Genomic DNA, 20,433 nt, shown 5'->3' with positions numbered 1-20,433 from the left:
TGTGGGCGTAGGACTTCGTCACAGTACCGTTGAGCTGTCAGGTTGCCCTGGATCATCACCAAATCACTTCTCTTATGGCAGGTGATCGCTCCCCACATCATAACACTTCCCCGGCCGAATCTGTCCACCTGGGGAATGCAAGCGTCAGCGAAACGTTCACGTCGACGTCTGTACATCCGCATTCTTCCATCGCGTCGTTCCAGCAGAAATCGTGATTCATCACTGAACCAGATTCTACGCCAGTTCGGTAGGTTCCAGGCCTGAACGTTGGTGCACCATTGAACTCAATGTCGACGATGTTGTTGTCAAAGCACAGGGCCAAAATAAGGTCTTCTGGCATGTAAACCAGCCTCTCTCAACCTGTTCCTGACGGTCTGCATAGAAAGCCTCCTCAATCCGGGTATTTGTCGAGCGGTACTGGTCGCCGTAGCTGTTCGATGACGCAGGTGATGTACCTGGATGTAGCGACCCTGCGCCGCAGTGGTCGCTCGAGGTCGCCCACTACGAGGGGCATCTGCTACCGCATTCTGCTGGCGATATCTCACCCAGAGCTGTGAAATGGTGCTTTGGTGAACATTCATGTGTCGGGCAACTGCACGTTGAGACTGGCCAGCTTCAAGCAAACCAATGGCGATATGACGGTTGGCTTCACTTAGACGTGTCATTTTGCGTTCGTCAACAATATTCCAAATACAGTGAATAATCGACAGACAGCGATCAACCTTTTATACCGATCATTGAGACTATCTGATCCCCAACTTTCACGTGCATTGCATGTGAATTGTGTATTCTGTGACGCTACACGCTGAAATTGAAAATCATGCTGTTAAATATGGATATTTTATGGATGGTGCATTTTGTTGTGATGATTCAAAACATAAACACCATAGGACTCATAAACAGAGCAAAACCTTTTGTAAAATGAATTCATTGCTACATGAAATTGCTATTTTCATGATGCGTTTCTTTTTTGGGAGAATATATTTTATCACCCCTTCGTCGTCTTCACATGGGGTAATGACTGTTATATCACCCTAGGTATCCTCACACAGTTAATGACTGATATATCACTCCTTGTTATCCTCACACAAGGTATTAATTGTTATATTCCCCCTTGTTATTCTCACACAGGGTAATAACTGTTATATCACCCCCTTGTTATCCTCACACAAGGTAATGACTGTTATATCCCCCTAGGTATCCTCACACAGGGTAATGACTGATATATCACCCCTTATTATCCTCAAGGTATTAACTGTTATATTCCCCCTTGTTATCCTCACACAGGATAATAACTGTTATATCACCCCTTGTTATCCTCACATAGGGTAATGACTGTTATATCACCCCTTGTTATCCTCACACAGGGTAATAACTTTATATCACCCCCTTGTTATCCTCACACAAGGTAATAACTGTTATATTCCCCCTTGTTATCCTCACACAGGGTAGTAACTGTTATATCACCCCCTTGTCATCCTCACAAAGGGTAATGACTGATATATCACCCCCTTGTTATCCTCACACAAGGTATTAACTGTTTTATTTCCCCTTGTTATCCTCACACAGGGTAATAACTGTTATATCACCCCCTTGTTATCCTCACACAGGTAATAACTGTTATATCACCCCCTTGTTATCCTCACAAAGGGTAATGACTGATATATCACCCCTTGTTATCCTCACACAAGGTATTAACTGTTATATTCCCCCTTGTTATCCTCACACAGGTAATAACTGTTATATCACCCCCTTGTTATCCTCACAGGGTAATGACTGTTATATTCCCTCTTGTTATCCTCACACAGGGTAATGACTGATATATCACCCCCTTGTTATCCTCACAAAGGGTATTAACTGTTATATTCCCCCTTGTTATCCTCACAAAGGGTAATGACTGATATATCACCCCCTTGTTATCCTCACACAAGGTATTAACTGTTATATTCCCCCTTGTTATCCTCACAGAGGGTAATAACTGTTATATCACCCCCTTGTTATCCTCACACAGGATAATAACTGTTATATCACCCCCTTGTTATCCTCACAAAGGGTAATGACTGATATATCACCCCTTGTTAACCTCACACAAGGTATTAACTGTTATATTCCCCCTTGTTATCCTCACACAGGGTAATAACTGTTATATCACCCCCTTGTTATCCTCACACAGGATAATAACTGTTATATCACCCCCTTGTTATCCTCACACAGGGTAATAACTGTTATATCACCCCCTTGTTATCCTCACAGGGTAATGACTGTTATATTCCCTCTTGTTATCCTCACACAGGGTAATGACTGATATATCACCCCCTTGTTATCCTCACAAAGGGTAATGACTGATATATCACCCCTTGTTATCCTCACAAAGGGTAATGACTGATATATCACCCCCTTGTTATCCTCACAAAGGGTAATGACTGATATATCACCCCCTTGTTATCCTCACACAGGGTAATGACTGATATATCACCCCCTTGTTATCCTCACACAGGGTAATGACTGATATATCACCCCCTTGTTATCCTCACACAGGGTAATGACTGATATATCACCCCTTGTTATCCTCACAAAGGGTAATGACTGATATATCACCCCCTTGTTATCTTCACACAGGGTAATGACTGATATATCACCCCCTTGTTATCCTCACAAAGGGTAATGACTGATATATCACCCCCTTGTTATCCTCACACAGGGTAATGACTGATATATCACCCCCTTGTTATCCTCACACAGGGTAATGACTGATATATCACCCCCTTGTTATCCTCACACAGGGTAATGACTGATATATCACCCCCTTGTTATCCTCACACAGGGTAATGATTTTATCAAATATTGGTTTTATTTGGACAGTGGTCTACAGATGTCTCAGTATATTTGCCTTACGTTATGTGCAAGACATGATCCATATGGGCAAGCTGATGTATTGCAGCACACAAGATAAATAAAGTGGTTATGAATCTCTCCACTCTGTCATATCTCTAAGGACTGAAATACTCCTATCACATCTGTAGGTAGTTGTCAGGGGAAGTGCCTAGTGTGCAATGAGTCGGCCTGACACCAACTAGTGACAGCACAACAGTCTACCTGCTGACCTATCCTGCTTGTTCCACATCTAGGTGCTGGCTATACATTAGTGTTGTGTAGGTTTCAGAAAACTTTCAGAGATAAATATTCAGATAGCCATCTTTCGAACTGTTATATTTTCATGATTTTGTTGTCAACATCACAACTATAGTATAATGTTTTAACTAACTGCTTGGAGAATTTCTGTTTAATTTGTTTGTTAGTATATAACAGTTCTCCATGCACAGTTTGTCTTTGTTAGGTTCCACATGAATCTGCATCTGTTTGATATCATCTTCATCAGGTAGAAATTAGAAGAATACAGTTGAAACACAGCCTCTGTTACGGACCCAAGATCTTTCCAGACCTCCTTACGTGTATGCTGTTGTACAAAACAGCCTTAGCAAAGACTGCCATAAGTCTATGTTAAAGTATGGGATATCTCTTTGTACAATGGCACCCAGATCTCCTTTTCAGGTGAGGTGAGGTGAAATTGGGTTTAACGTCATGCTTGAGAATATTTCGCTCATATGACGACGTGTGCATGCGTGTGTATGTGTATGTGCGGCTGCTTGTACTAGCCCAGACTTAAGCTGGTTTTATATTGCTAGCTCACTGCTCACTACCATGCCGCAGTGAAGCATGAATACCCCACTCAGACACTTTATACTGATTCCGAGCCGACCAGTCCTTGTTGTACCCAATAATGCCGAGCGCCAGGCAGGGACCAACAAGTACCATATTTTAACGTCTTTTGGTATGACGCGGTCGGGGATAGAACCCGCGACCTTCCGCTCTCCGGGCGGACGCTCTAACCACTACACCACGGAGGCGGTCAGATCTCCTTTTCAAGCGTTCTTACAGAATCTCCTTACTGGATCTCTTTACTGAATATCCTTATCAGTTCTCCAAACTGGATCTCCTTACTGGATCTCCACAGTAGGTTTGGATACCAACCTTAACCAATATTCTAAAGGTCTTCTTACCAGATCTTCTTACCAGGTCTCTTTACTAGATCTCAGTGCCCGATTTCCACATAGATGTTAAGTACAGAAGCATCTTTAAATATGCCCAATTAAAACAAAATAGTTGAGAGTTTTCTTTTACAATTCCCAGAGGTGTACTAGATGAAAAATGTAGAACTCTTCCCAATTTGTAAATAGTTGTACTTCACAGTCGACAAGTGTTTTTGGTCAGCAGGAACTCTACTAGTCATGAAATAAAAGGAAACTCCTAAATCATAATCTAATAACTGTTTTAATCTTTGATTACATTTACAATGTCTTACATTCCTAAATTTCTATTTGACTAAGTTTATGTTACAAAATCTAACACCCATATGGGTACCACTAACTAACAATCTCCAGGCGTGCTGCCTAATCAACATATTGAATCGAGCTGACTACAATTTCACATGGATCCCGGCACATGGCGGAGACACATGCTACTCGCATGCTGCACAACCTTACCATGAAGCAAGCTGTAGTGAAGGTGTGTTTTCCAGAATCGTTTGCATGTACACAAACTGAAACTTAATAACCTGTCAGGAAACTGTAAAATAAGAAAGTACACTGAATAAAGACAATGTATTTGTGTGGACATCCTTTTGTCCAGTTTTATGTAAAAACAGTGATAAAGGGCTATAATATATCACCTTACTTTCAAAATGTTTAAAATGTTGTCAGTGGTACATCAAGTGCACACTGTCTGTAGCTCACCTCCCTGTTTGTAGCTCACCTCCCTGTCTGTAGCTCACCTCTTGTACTCGAGATTGTGTCTCTTACACCTGTACACCTGTACACCTGTACACCAATAACACACCTGAGGAAAGTGTTGAATCACAATATGAATACCTGTCCATATCTCTCCTGAGGAAAGTGTTGAATCACAATATGAATACCTGTCCATATCTCTCCTGAGGAAAGTTGTAAAATGCAATGAATAACTGTTCATATGTCACCTGAGGAAAGTGTTAAATTGCAATGAATGCCTTCATAGCTCACCTGAGCAGGTCACTTTGTGAGATGTCAACAAGGTAATCAGCCACCCCAACGAGGGAGGGAGGGAGCGTTACATGCATTGAGCGTCAACACAGAGTTAAATCCCACCAGCTTTACCTGAATCATTAGCAAACACTGTACACCAGTATCTCTGATACTCCGTCTTTTGGCAGGACCGTGAAGGATTCTCACAAACGCCATCCAATAATTAACTACCTGAATGGATTATGAGAGACGGTAAATAGTGGTGTTTGCTTGACATGAGATGTCTCAATAGGCTGACAGACACAACACTCATATGTGACTTTTGAAAGTGTTCTTTCTCTATTCTAGCTGTTGTGTGTTTTTGTAAGAATAACAGTTTGCCATCCCACAGAGCTAATACCAATATAATGAAAGATGTGTGGTCCTCTTGCCTCTGTGCCTCCTGGCTCTATGTCCCCAGTGAGGCTTTCAAGTGTACTTGTCACACTCATTTCAAGATTTAAGTAGATAAGGGAGGATTTGAAAAAGTCCATCAAAACCCAACTTGGGAAGTTTGTGAAAGTATGTCTTTACATTGAGAAAGATATGTTGAAGGGTCTCTTATATTCATGTTGAGCCTATAGCACAACACAGATAGCTACAGGAGTCCAGGAGCTGAGGTTGTACAGAGCCCAGGGAGCTGAGGTTGTACAGGGAGCTGAGGTTGTACAGAGCCCAGGGAGCTGAGATTGTACAGAGCCCAGGGAGCTGAGGTTGTACAGAGCCTAGGGAGCTGAGGTTGTACAGAGTTCAGGGAGCTGAGGTTGTACAGAGTTCAGAGAGCTGAGGTTGTACAGATCCCAGGGAGCTGAGGTTGTACAGAGCCCAGGGAGCTGAGGTTGTACAGGGAGCTGAGGTTGTACAGAGCCCAGGGAGCTGAGGTTGTACAGAGCCCAGGGAGCTGAGGTTGTACAGGGAGCTGAGGTTGTACAGAGCCCAGGGAGCTGAGGTTGTACAGAGCCCAGGAAGGTTGGATTAGACATTAACAAGAAACATTCCTCAAGTGTCATGCGCATGTATATGTGCTATTTTTTAAAATTCACTCTTGAACCTTTAGCTGGTGTTGTGTGCAAAAGGTTTGTTATTCACCTCTGTCCTTCATCTGTACGACCAAAATGTCAAAACGTTAAATCCCCTTAGATAGTCGAGAAAAACACAGTCAGCTACTACTGTGAACTATTGAGGAGCTACTATTCTACTATGAGCCACTGATGGGGCTACTATTCTACTATGAGCCACTGATGGGGCTACTATTCTACTATGAGCCACTGATGGGGCTACTACTCTTCCATGAGCCATTGATGGGGCTGTTAGCATGTAAATGAAATTTCTGATTTAATCTCTTTGGGAGTTCCTGGTAAGAATCGGTCATATGTTCACCATGAATGTCAGCAGATGGACCTAAGGACGGGACAATCCCCTTGAACATGGTGAGTCCATCATTGGTCTCTGCTGCCCCATACTTGTCACCACAACCAACTAAATTAAGTGTTCATAAGATGTGTTTTGGATTAATGGGGCATAATGCCTCATGTGGTAGATCTCTGCTCATGATATTTACCTGAGATTGTACAGCTACAGGCAGGACCATTGCTCAAATTGTCCACAATGCATTCCTGACATTGTAACCCATGGACCATTCCTTCTGCTATCTACCACTCCATTGCCTGATTTTTAACTCCTTTGGGCGGGATCGTTGTTCCTGCTAACAACCATCAATTTACCTTTCTCAGACCAAAATATTTATAACCAGGTTTAGCTGAAATATTCCTCACAAGGCATAACATGCTCATTAAACCACCTGCTATAACTGTTGGATAAAAGTTGGGTCTCGATGGCACGGATCACCTGCAGGGACTCACCAGCAACACCCAGGGCAGAGTTAATGGATGCTTCACATTGCCTGCAGGGACTCACCAGCAACACCCAGGACAGAGTTAATGGATGCTTCACATCACCTGCAGGGACTCACCAGCTACACCCAGGACAGAGTTAATGGATGCTTCACATCACCTGCAGGGACTCACCAGCAACACCCAGGACAGAGTTAATGGATGCTTCACATCACCTGCAGGGACTCACCAGCAACACCCAGGACAGAGTTAATGGATGCTTCACATCACCTGCAGGGACTCACCAGCAACACCCAGGACAGAGTTAATGGATGCTTCACATCACCTGCAGGGACTCACCAGCAACACCCAGGACAGAGTTAATGGATGCTTCACATCACCTGCAGGGACTCACCAGCAACACCCAGGACAGAGTTAATGGATGCTTCACATCACCTGCAGGGACTCACCAGCAACACCCAGGACAGAGTTAATGGATGCTTCACATCACCTGCAGGGACTCACCAGCAACACCCAGGACAGAGACTTCACATCACCTGCAACTCACCAGCAACACAGGACAGAGTTAATGGATGCTTCACATCACCTGCAGGGACTCACCAGCAACACCCAGGACAGAGTTAATGGATGCTTCACATCACCTGCAGGGACTCACCAGCAACACCCAGGACAGAGTTAATGGATGCTTCACATCACCTGCAGGGACTCACCAGCAACACCCAGGACAGAGTTAATGGATGCTTCACATCACCTGCAGGGACTCACCAGCAACACCCAGGACAGAGTTAATGGATGCTTCACATCACCTGCAGGGACTCACCAGCAACACCCAGGACAGAGTTAATGGATGCTTCACATCACCTGCAGGGGACTCACCAGCAACACCCAGGACAGAGTTAATGGATGCTTCACATCACATCACCTGCAGGGACTCACCAGCAACACCCAGGACAGGACAGAGTTAATGGATGCTTCACATCTCACAACACCAGGACAGAGTTAATGGACTCACCAGCACCAGCAACACCCAGGACAGAGTTAATGGATGCTTCACATCACCTGCAGGGACTCACCAGCAACACCCAGGACACCCAGCAACAGGAGAGTTAATGGATGCTTCACCTGCAGGGACTCACCAGCAACACCCAGGACAGAGTTAATGGATGCACCTGCAGGGACTCACCAGCAACACCCAGGACAGAGTTAATGGATGCTTCACATCACCTGCAGGGACTCACCAGCAACACCCAGGACAGAGTTAATGGATGCTTCACATCACCTGCAGGACAGACTCACCAGCTCACACCCAGGACAGAGTTAATGGATGCTTCACATCACCTGCAGGGACTCACCAGCAACACCCAGGACAGAGTTAATGGATGCTTCACATCACCTGCAGGGACTCACCAGCAACACCCAGGACAGAGTTAATGGATGCTTCACATCACCTGCAGGGACTCACCAGCAACACCCAGGACAGAGTTAATGGATGCTTCACATCACCTGCAGGGACTCACCAGCAACACCCAGGACAGAGTTAATGGAAGCTTCACATCACCTGCAGGGACTCACCAGCTACACCCAGGACAGAGTTAATGGATGCTTCACATCACCTGCAGGGACTCACCAGCTACACCCAGGACAGAGTTAATGGATGCTTCACATCACCTGCAGGGACTCACAGGGACTCACCAGCTACACCCAGGACAGAGTTAATGGATGCTTCACATCACCTGCAGGGACTCACCAGCTACACCCAGGACAGAGTTAATGGATGCTTCACATCACCTGCAGGGACTCACCAGCTACACCCAGGACAGAGTTAATGGATGCTTCACATCGCCACACATTATCAGCAAATGTGCACACTCCATCAACACATGGCCCAGTGTGCAGAACACCTGGAATTTGTGATTAACATGCATTAAAGTATAAAGTAGTTTCCTTATGTACACAGTTCCTGAAAGTGTAAGGTTGTGGTTATGTTGTAGAATAGATCCCCATACCCCATAACTGCCTGAGTCGGCCGTACACCCCTGCTGGTACAGGTCAAATATCATTGGTTAAATACATATCAAATATTGTTAGGTATTGTTTGGGTGTGGTTAATGTTTTGTATATATTAGTAGATATCGGTAGCTGTTGTGTGTATATATATACTGAGTCAAAAAAGAAACTTCACATTCTTTCTTCAGGGCACTATAAAAGAACAAGAGATGGTAAGATGGTTAAATTGTTATAATTTCATTGCTGAGATCTGTGTGATGTACACGATACACTGACAGTGCCATAATCAGTTCCATTAGGCTACACCGCCATTCCAAAACATGGGTATACAGAATGTCAAGTCACAAGAATAAAAATGCGAAATTTCTCAGTTCAATATCGTGTATGGCCGCCCCCGCGCATTCACCACTGCCAAACACCGTCTCCTCATCGACTGCCTGATGCTTGTGAACACGTGGTTGGGGATTCTGCGCCATTGCTCTTGCAAGGCAGCGCCAAGTTCCTGCAAAGTCCATGACGTTGATTCCAGCGTTTTGAAGGAAATTTTCGTGTCAACATTGCGGTATGCGGCCGAGCATTATCATGCTGGAACTGTAGACCTGGGCCATGAGCCGCCATGAAAGGAACGAGTTCAGGGGTGAGCACCTGGTCGCGGTAAGTAGCAGCTGTGAGGTTTCCACAGATGACCAGAAGTCGGGAACGGTTGTTCCCACAGAAAGCACCCCACACCATGCAACTTCCGCCCCCGAATCTGTCGACTTCCTGTACACAACAATGGGCATACCGTTCACGACGTCGTCTCCAGACTCTATGCCTGCCGTCCGCGAATCTGAGGGTAAACCTGGATTCATCGCTAAAGACGACTCGATTCCAGTCTCTCTGGGTCCATCGGAGGTGATGTTGGGCCCACAGCAGACGTTGAAGTTGATGAAACGGCGTCAATATTGGCCCACGATATGGACGTCGAGAATGGAGATTGGCAGCCCGCAACCGATTTTGAATGGTCTGTGAGGACAGTCAACCTCTAAACATCTCAGCCCTGGTTCGTGTAGCCGGCAGAAATCTGTCACGTAGGTGGCGTAGGACGATTTGATGGTCTTCTGCTCGTGGCGTCACACGTGGACGACCCGACCTTGGGCGATCAGAAGTGGTGCCAGTTTGTTGTAGACGACCTTGCAAGTCATACACAGTATGACGGCTGCATCCCATTGCTCTTGCGACGTCAATAACTGATCTTCCCGCTTGCAACATGCAAACGGCACGTTCACGTTGCACATTTGACAATCGTGGCATTTCAAGTACCGTTAGAACTGTGGCTTAAAAGTGTTTTTTCAATTCTTGCGGCCAATGCAAACACGTGCATATGAAGAAAACTTTGATGCAAAGATCACGTGATCAACTGCACGTGCAAAACCTGATTTGGCACTAACGTCATTTGCACGACGAATGGATGGGTTTGAGTGGGTTTTGCTAACATTTTTCTAGAGTCGAAAGATAGGGATCCCATTTCGGATACATAGATGTATCATCAGAGAAAAAATATTCATTATTTTTCAAATTACATTTTGTGAAGTTTCTTTTTTGACTCAGTATATATATACACTGAAGACATTTGACACATTAGGATTTCCTCCCAAACTGAGACACTTAAATAACTGAATATCATTGAAAACAACAACCAGTGTGTTCCCAACACTGCTGGCATCAGTCAGGTGATACTCCCAGCCCCATGTCATGCAAGTTGGGAAGTCACCCGACAGATAGCCAGGCAAACAGAGGGCCCAACACTGCTGGCATCAGTCAGGTGATACTTACTCCCAGCCCCATGTCAGGCAAGTTGGGAAGTCACCCGACAGATAGCCAGGCAAACAGAGGGCCCAACACTGCTGGCATCAGTCTGGTGATACTCCCAGCCCCATGTCAGGCAAGTTGGGAAGTCACCCGACAGATAGCCAGGCAAACAGAGGGCCCAACACTGCTGGCATCAGTCAGGTGATACTTACTCCCAGCCCCATGTCATGCAAGTTGGGAAGTCACCCGACAGATAGCCAGGCAAACAGAGGGCCCAACACTGCTGGCATCAGTCAGGTGATACTTACTCCCAGCCCCATGTCAGGCAAGTTGGGAAGTCACCCGACAGATAGCCAGGCAAACAGAGGGCCCAACACTGCTGGCATCAGTCTGGTGATACTCCCAACCCCATGTCAGGGAAGTTGGGAAGTCACCCGACAGATAGCCAGGCAAACAGAGGGCCCAACACTGCTGGCATGAGTCAGGTGATACTTACTCCCAGCCCCATGTCAGGGAAGTTGGGAAGTCACCCGACAGATAGCCAGGCAAACAGAGGGCCCAACACTGCTGGCATCAGTCTGGTGATACTCCCAGCCCCATGTCAGGCAAGTTGGGAAGTCACCCGACAGATAGCCAGGCAAACAGAGGGCCCAACACTGCTGGCATCAGTCAGGTGATACTCCCAGCCCCATGTCAGGCAAGTTGGGAAGTCACCCGACAGATAGCCAGGCAAACAGAGGGCCCAACACTGCTGGCATCAGTCAGGTGATACTCCCAGCCCCATGTCAGGCAAGTTGGGAAGTCACCCGACAGATAGCCAGGCAAACAGAGGGCCCAACACTGCTGGCATCAGTCAGGTGATACTCCCAGCCCCATGTCAGGCAAGTTGGGAAGTCACCCGACAGATAGCCAGGCAAACAGAGGGACCGCCACATAGTGGGAAGTAATATTCAATGACTGCAGTATCATACATGTCCTTTATGTGGGAATAAATTTCCTTGTTCATGATATAAGGATATGGCTGTAGCCAGTATTGGTGAGTTCAGATACACACAAATCATCACCATCACAGGATACAGCTGTCGCCAGTATTGGTGAGTTCAGATACACACAAATCATCACCATCACCGGATATAGCTGTCGACAGTATTGGTGAATTCAGATACACACAAACTGTCACCATCACAGGATATAGCTGTAGCCAGTATTGGTGAGTTCAGATACACACAAACTATCACCATCACAGGATATAGCTGTAGCCAGTATTGGTGAGTTCAGATACACACAAATCATCACCATCACCGGATATAGCTGTCGCCAGTATTGGTGAGTTCAGATACACACAAATCATCACCATCACCGGATATAGCTGTCGACAGTATTGGTGAGTTCAGATACACACAAACTATCACCATCACAGGATATAGCTGTAGCCAGTATTGGTGAGTTCAGATACACACAAATCATCACCATCACCGGATATAGCTGTCGACAGTATTGGTGAATTCAGATACACACAAACTGTCACCATCACAGGATATAGCTGTAGCCAGTATTGGTGAGTTCAGATACACACAAATCACCATCACCGGATATAGCTGTCGACAGTATTGGTGAGTTCAGATACACACAAACTGTCACCATCACAGGATACAGCTGTAGACAGTATTGGTGAGTTCAGATACACACAAACTGTAACCATCACACGATACAGCTGTAGACAGTATTGGTGAGTTCAGATACACACAAACTGTCACCATCACCGGATATAGCTGTAGCCAGTATTGGTGAGTTCAGATACACACAAATCATCACCATCACAGGATATAGCTGTCGACAGTATTGGTGAGTTCAGATACACACAAACTGTCACCATCACAGGATATAACTGTAGACAGTAATGGTGAGTTCAGATACACACAAACTGTAACCATCACACGATACAGCTGTAGACAGTATTGGTGAGTTCAGATACACACAAACTGTCACCATCACAGGATACAGCTGTAGCCAGTATTGGTGAGTTCAGATACACAAAAACTGTCACCATCACACGATATAGCTATACCTAGTATAAGTGAGAACAGATTAGTCACAGAATGGGATGCAGTTTAGAAAAGATCAAAAGTTTACAGTTGACAGAAATTCTGCAAGTCTTAAGAGTCTGTCCTCATCAGAGGTACATGAAGGAAAATATTTCTCATTAGAGATTAGTGTGGTTCATATGTACAATGAGGCGTTATGGCGCCGCAGTGGTAAGTAGGTGTACCCAGTTGTTGCCAAGTATATATGCATCCACTTGCACCAAAGAGTCTGATGAATTACGGAAGGGAAAGGCTCTAATATGATTCAACAAGGAGCAGATCAATGCATTCTCTGGTTTTGATGAGATGTGTGAGTCAGTTGGGTTTATCAAGGCTTTTAACAGTTATACAAGAACACATGATATCATCACTGTTTGATAGTGATAAACTAAACAGGAGCCCCCTTATGCCTGCATCTTAAACAGGCACCCCTTACTCTCCAAACTGCCCCAGAGAGGTGCCCCTTTATACCACACACTGCCTCAGACAGGTGCCCCCTTACTCACCATTCTGCCCCCTGACAGGTGCCCTCTTACTCTCCACACTGCCCCAAACAGGTGCCCCTCTTACTCTCCACACTGCCCCAACAGGTGCCCCCTTACACTCCACACTGCCCCAACAGGTGCCCCTTACTCTCCACACTCCCAACAGGTGCCCCTTACTCTCCACACTGCCCCAAACAGGTGCCCCTTACTCTCCACACTGCCCCAAACAGGTGCCCTCTTACTCTCCACACTGCCCCAACAGGTGCCCCCTTACACTCCACACTGCCCCAACAGGTGCCCCCTTACTCTCCACACTGCCCCAAACAGGTGCCCCCTTACTCTCCACACTGCCCCAACAGGTGCCCCCTTACACTCCACACTGCCCCAACAGGTGCCCCCTTACTCTCAACACTGACCCAACAGGTGCCCCTTACTCTCCACACTGCCCGAGACAGGTGCCTCCTTACTCTCCATTCTGCCCCACAGGTGCCCCCTTACTCTCCATTCTACCCAACAGGTGCCCCCTTACTCTCCATTCTGCCCAACAGGTGCCTCCTTACTCTCCATTCTGCCCAACAGGTGCCCCCTTACTCTCCATTCTGCCCCAGACAGGTGCCCCTTACTCTCCATTCTGCCCAACAGGTACCCCCTTACTCTCCATTCTGCCCCAGACAGGTGCCCCCTTACTCTCCATTCTGCCCCTGACAGGTGCCCCCTGTCTTGAAGTGTTGTGATTCCTGTCTTTCTGGTGGTGTAGGTAAAATTCACTGTGTATAGCAACAAGCAGGGGACACAGAGAATTGGAAGAGACAACATCGTGCTATTACCCGTAAGATACAGTTTCACTTATATTGATTCTGCCATTTGGCCAATGTTAATATTTAACTATGTGTTAATTCCAATGGAACATGACAAACGACTTCTGTTTGGCTGTATGTGGAAATAGAATTGGTTTGTTTCATTAGGAATACATATACTGAATAACATCAGTTTACTTCCTGCAGTTCTTCCCTGTATGGAATTGTACTGACACAACAAAATATTAATTACAGCATTTCTCTGCTGTTACTGTTGCATTTAAAATCCTTCTGTCATCCTCTTAGTCACATATGGTGCTATATCAGTCAGGTATTTCCTACTAAAGCAGTATACCAATACAATTGCTTAGTTATTGCAGATCCACAGACATATCAATATTTAAAAAATACATCATGAAAAAAATGATTGTATATTTTGAATATTCTTTAGGAAAATATATGTATCCTTTGTCATACAATGTTTCAGAAAAAAACATCAAATTAGATATGAACAAAATATACATTTTTCTGCTCTTTATAAAAGGAAAAATTTCAAATCTACATTGGGTCCTCCCCTACCTTCAGGAGGCTGCTCCGTTACTCCGTGTACATCCAACACCAGCCTCCTGACTCTCCCAACAAGCACCTCGTGCCTGCCAACGACAGGCTCACGTCACCTACTCACAGGTGTTCCAACTGTCCAACTTGGAGAAGCCGTATTGGAGGAAGCAGACAGCGCTGTCCCTCACTCCCTCCCTCACTGAACGAGTGTGGACTCTGTATCACAGTAAATCTGTAGCACGTTTACTGCCTTGATAAGAGCTATAAACCAGGCATGCCTCTGTTGAAGGCTTTCTGCTTGTTTAGTCCTCAGGTTTGTCTGTCACAGCTTGTTTGAAACTGTCTGCTTGAGGCAGAGAGACGTTATGAATCCTGCAAGATTCATGAGATGGCATGCTGAAGTGCGGGGATTTTGTCTTTTTCTTAATGGTTGTTTTCTCTCATCAATTGATAAATTCACAGTAATTCACAGAAAATCAGTAAAATCATCACAGAAAATTGGTTCAAGTTCTGAAAGTTATACAAAAAACATAATTTCAACAAAAACAGTTACTTCATCATAAGGGGTTAGTATAATTCATCCACTCCTCATTGGCCAAAAATAGTAAAATCATTTACATGGATGAAGCTGGCATATCAACTGGCTATTGTCACTGATCTTTACTTCTGTTTCAGTGATGCTGTGTTATAACACACCACTATATTCTCTCTCAAGCTCCAGATCATTGACTTGACTCTGTAATGTTAGCATCAGGTCCTCAGGTTTAGGAGATCACAAACAACTGGCTACAGGCTGTGGCAATGTGGTGGTAGAAGCAAGCTTGAAACTTCCCTTCATTAATAATGTACACTGCTATAATTCTCTAGCTGCTGTTGTATAAGTGGAAGACATTCAATATTGGGACAGCACAATTACCCACATGAGCAGCACATGCTGCTAAAGACGTCCCTCCACTTAGAGGCCTCCTTCTGGTGTGTTCATTAACTTTATATGGTGTGGTCCCCCCTGTCACCTGCGTAGCAGACAATTGAGGCTGGACCAATCAGAGCCGGAACCAGCTTCCACACATTGTCGTGGGACTTCCCCTGTGGTGGTCTCCTGATTTGATCACTTCAGACTGTAGGAGGCTAGTTGTGCTTCAGGCATATTCTCAGATAGCTGATTTGCATACTGACCAGCGAAAGTGAAGATTTCTGTTTCTGCAGCTCACCATGATGTCCTGGTGTTTACCTGAATCTCAGCTCATTCTGAATCAACTGCCTCATATGCAGTGATGTTGCAGACAATTTACAGTTAGACTCTGCAATTTATTTAAGTGATAATTTTCAGTAAATTTAATAAATCTATGAAAATCTGCTGTATTTTATTTTTATCAGGACTAAAACTACTTGCAAAAGTTACCAGTCTATTGTTTCAAGTGAGAGATTTCTAACTATGCAGGCTGAGCACACTTGAAGCCGTGACCTGGGTGTTTCCTGTGCTGAATTAATCAGCAGCTCCGTCGTTTAGCAAGGCAACCAACTGTAGGTTGACTACACCAGTAAACACATTGCTTCTGTTTTCAACATGAATGCATTATTTGTATTTAGTTTATAGTTTCTTGCATCCTTCATATACATCAGTATACAATGCCATTTAGGAAGTGGTCAAATGTAACATGTTATATTTGGGATTGCACTTTCTCAGAAAAGTACTTGAATCTGTACTTTACTGAGAAAGTGTAATCCCAAGTGTTTAATATTTTACTTCACTTAGGGACTGTTCATTATCTATGGCGTGGGGGTGGGGTGGATGGGGTGATGATATTAAGATGGGAGGTAGGGGGGTTCGTCAGTTTTGTAAACTTGAACTTGCGGAGAGGAATGGGGTCAGCAATTTTGTACATAAAAATGTTGTTGAAATATGCTTAAAAATTATGGGGGGGTCATTAATTTTGTACATGACACGTGGAGGGGCCACTTACTTTGTACATGCATGGGGGTGGGGGTGGGGGTCATTCACATTGTACATGCTTGCCATAAAAATCATCATCACCCCCTAGCCATAAATTATTAATGGTTCCTTATGTAATCATATTTTAACAGATGTCAATGACAGCAGTGATGTGTACTTGTCGATATGACACTGTAGTAGTCTAGTAGTATACACAGTGTTTATAACAGGCTAGGGTGAGTTTCATGCTGTCATGTGTACTTGCCAATGTGTCGTTGTGACACTGTAGTAGTCTACACAATGTTTATAACAGGCTAGCGTGAGCCCCCCCCCCATGTCGTAGTAACACCAGGTGTCTATGACAGCGGTCATATGTACTTGCCATGGTGTCCATGTGACACTGTAGTAGTCTACACAATGTCTGGCTGCACATGCCACTAAATCATGTCATACAACATTGTAAATGTCACTAAATTTATTACCACTTGGTATATTATTTTCCCTCATTTCTGCTTTTGATCAATGAACTCTGAACCCACTGTTTGTTTGAAGCTTGCATTTGTCAGTGACTTTCATGTATTAGTCATAGAAGTGATAGATGGATGTGTAATTGTGTGAGCACCATGGCTGATATGTCTGTGGACAAGAAAGAAGTCAGTGGAATAATAAGCAGTGACAGTCATTTGCATATATTCTCCACGGTTGGCAGTCAGTTAACTGTCACATGATATTGTGAAGGTGTAAATTCTCGATTATCTGCTGAAACAGATTCTATTTGTAATGAACAGTGGAGAAAATTATTTACAGGTAGGTGACGGATGACAACAGGAGTTTGCAAACTAGGAATACATGTCTTGCCTACTGGTGACACCCACCATTCACACAGTTGCATCACTCCGTCTGTGTTTATGGTTTTGCCTGGAGGCACTCAGCAGTTCTCACACCACGACAAACCCTGCCTTAACATCAGTGATGTGTTATGAGAATATTGACCCTAGTGACTGGTACACACTGCCTTAACATCAGTGATGTGTTATGAGAATATTGGCTGAGATGACTGGTACACACTGCCTTAACATCAGTGATGTGTTATGAGAATATTGACCCTAGTGACTGGTACACACTGCCTTAACATCAGTGATGTGTTATGAGAATATTGGCTGAGGTGACTGGTACACACTGCCTTAACATCAGTGATGTGTTATGAGAATATTGACCCTAGTGACTGGTACACACTGCCTTAACATCAGTGATGTGTTATGAGAATATTGACCCTAGTGACTGGTACACACTGCCTTAACATCAGTGATGTGTTATGAGAATATTGGCTCTAGTGACTGGTACACACTGCCTTAACATCAGTGATGTGTTATGAGAATATTGGCTGAGGTGACTGGTACACACTGCCTTAACATCAGTGATGTGTTATGAGAATATTGACCCTAGTGACTGGTACACACTGCCTTAACATCAGTGATGTGTTATGAGAATATTGACCCTAGTGGCTGGTACACACTGCCTTAACATCAGTGATGTGTTATGAGAATATTGGCTGAGGTGACTGGTACACACTGCCTTAACATCAGTGATGTGTTATGAGAATATTGCCTCTAGTGACTGGTACACACTGCCTTAACATCAGTGATGCATTATGAGAATATTGGCTCTAGTGACTGGTACACACTGCCTTAACATCAGTGATGCATTATGAGAAAATTGCCTCTAGTGACTGGCACACCCTGCCTTAACATCAGTGATGCATAATAACAATATTGACCCTAGTGACTGGTACACCCTGCCTTAACATCAGTGATGCATAATAACAATATTGACCCTAGTGATTGGTACACCCTGCCTTAACATCAGTGATGCATAATGACAATATTGGCTCTAGTGACTTGTACACCCTGCCTTAACATCAGTGATGCATAATAACAATATTGGCTTTAGTGACTGGTACACCCTGCCTTAACATCAGTGATGCATTATAACAATATTCGCCCTAGTGACTGGTACACCCTGCCTTAACATCACTGATGCATTGTGAGAATATTGGCTCTAATGACTGGTACACCCTGCCTTAACATCAGTTATGCATAATAACAATATTGACCCTAGTGACTGGTACACCCTGCCTTAACATCAGTGATGCATAATAACAATATTGACCCTAGTGACTGGTACACCCTGCCTTAACATTAGTGATGCATAATAACAATATTGACCCTAGTGATTGGTACACCCTGCCTTAACATCAGTGATGCATAATGACAATATTGGCTCTAGTGACTTGTACACCCTGCCTTAACATCAGTGATGCATAATAACAATATTGGCTCTATTGACTGGTGCACACTGCCTTAACATCAGTGAGCCATAATAACAATATTGACCCTAGTGACTGGTACACCCTGCCTTAACATCAGTGATGCATAATAACAATATTGGCCCAATTGCCTGGTACACACTGCCTTAACATCAGTGATGCATAATAACAATATTGGCTCTAGTGGCTGGTACACACTGCCTTAACATCACTGATGCATAATAACAATATTGGCTCTAGTGGCTGGTACACACTGCCTTAACATCACTGATGCATAATAACAATATTGGCCCTAGTGGCTGGTACACACTGACTTAACATCAGTGATGCATTATAACAATATTGAACCTAGTGAATGGTACACCCTGCCTTAACATCAGTGATGCATTATAACAATATTGGCTCTAGTGACTGGTACACACTGCCTTAACATCAGTGATGCATAATAACAATATTGGCCCTTAGTGACTGGTACACACTGCCTTAACATCAGTGATGCATAATAACAATATTCGCTCTAGTGACTGGTACACCCTGCCCTAACATCAGTGATGCATAATAACAATATTGACCCTAGTGACTAGTACACCCTGCGTTAACATCACTGATGCATAATAACAATATTGGCTCTAGTAACTGGTACACACTGCGTTAACATCACTGATGCATAATAACAATATTCGCCCTAGTGACTGGTACACACTGCCTTAACATCACTGATGCATTATAACAATATTGGCCCAAGTGACTTTTACACCCTGCCTTAACATCAGTGATGCATTATAACAATATTGGCCCTAGTGACTGGTACACCCTGCCTTAACATCAGTGATGCGTTATAACAATATTGGCCCTGGGGACTGGTACACACTGCCCTGTAGTAAACCCTGTATTATTAGTGAGGAGATTTTGAAATATCAACCCTGTATTATCTTGAGTGAGGAGATATTGAAATATCAACCCTGTATTATCATGAGTGAGGAAATATTGAAATAAAGAACCTGTATTATCTAGAGTGAGGAGATATTGAAATATCAACCCTGTATTATCTAGAGTGAGGAGATATTGAAATATCAACCCTGTATTATCATGAGTGAGGAGATATTGAAATATCGACCCTGTATTATCTTGAGTGAGGAAATATTGAAATATCAACCCTGTATTATCATGAGTGAGGAAATATTGAAATAAAGACCCTGTATTATCATGAGTGAGGAGATATTGAAATATCAACCCTGTATTATCTTGAGTGAGGAGATATTGAAATATCAACCCAGTATTATCATGAGTGAGGAGATATTGAAATATCGACCCTGTATTATCATGAGTGAGGAGATATTGAAATATCGACCCTGAATTATCATGAGTGAGGAGATATTGAAATATCAACCCTGTATTATCATGAGTGAGGAGATATTGAAATATCGACCCTGTATTATCTTGAGTGAGGAGATATTGAAATATCGACCCTGTATTATCTAGAGTGAGGAGATATTG

General features: G+C 44.1%; 1 protein-coding gene across 2 annotated transcripts in view; it reads right to left on the bottom strand.

The window, feature by feature from the left end:
- Positions 1–20,433, bottom strand: part of LOC124279152 (beta-1,4-galactosyltransferase galt-1-like) — a 54,468-nt gene that overhangs the window by 18,396 nt on the left and 15,639 nt on the right. Inside the window, exon 1 of one of the 2 annotated variants that reach the window (XM_046714952.1) lies at positions 14,696–15,619. The exons of the other annotated variant lie outside the window; for it this stretch is intronic. The gene's annotated coding sequence lies outside the window, so the exon portion shown is untranslated. Of the gene's footprint in view, positions 1–14,695; positions 15,620–20,433 lie in introns of those variants that run through there. 2 annotated transcript variants of the gene reach the window in all.

This window comes from Haliotis rubra, unplaced genomic scaffold, assembly GCF_003918875.1.
Source record: "Haliotis rubra isolate DU_JTF1 unplaced genomic scaffold, ASM391887v1 Scf247, whole genome shotgun sequence".
NCBI classification, from domain to species: domain Eukaryota; kingdom Metazoa; phylum Mollusca; class Gastropoda; order Lepetellida; family Haliotidae; genus Haliotis; species Haliotis rubra.
Note: the sequence above shows the minus strand (reverse complement) of the source record. Positions and strands in the feature narration are given on the sequence as shown.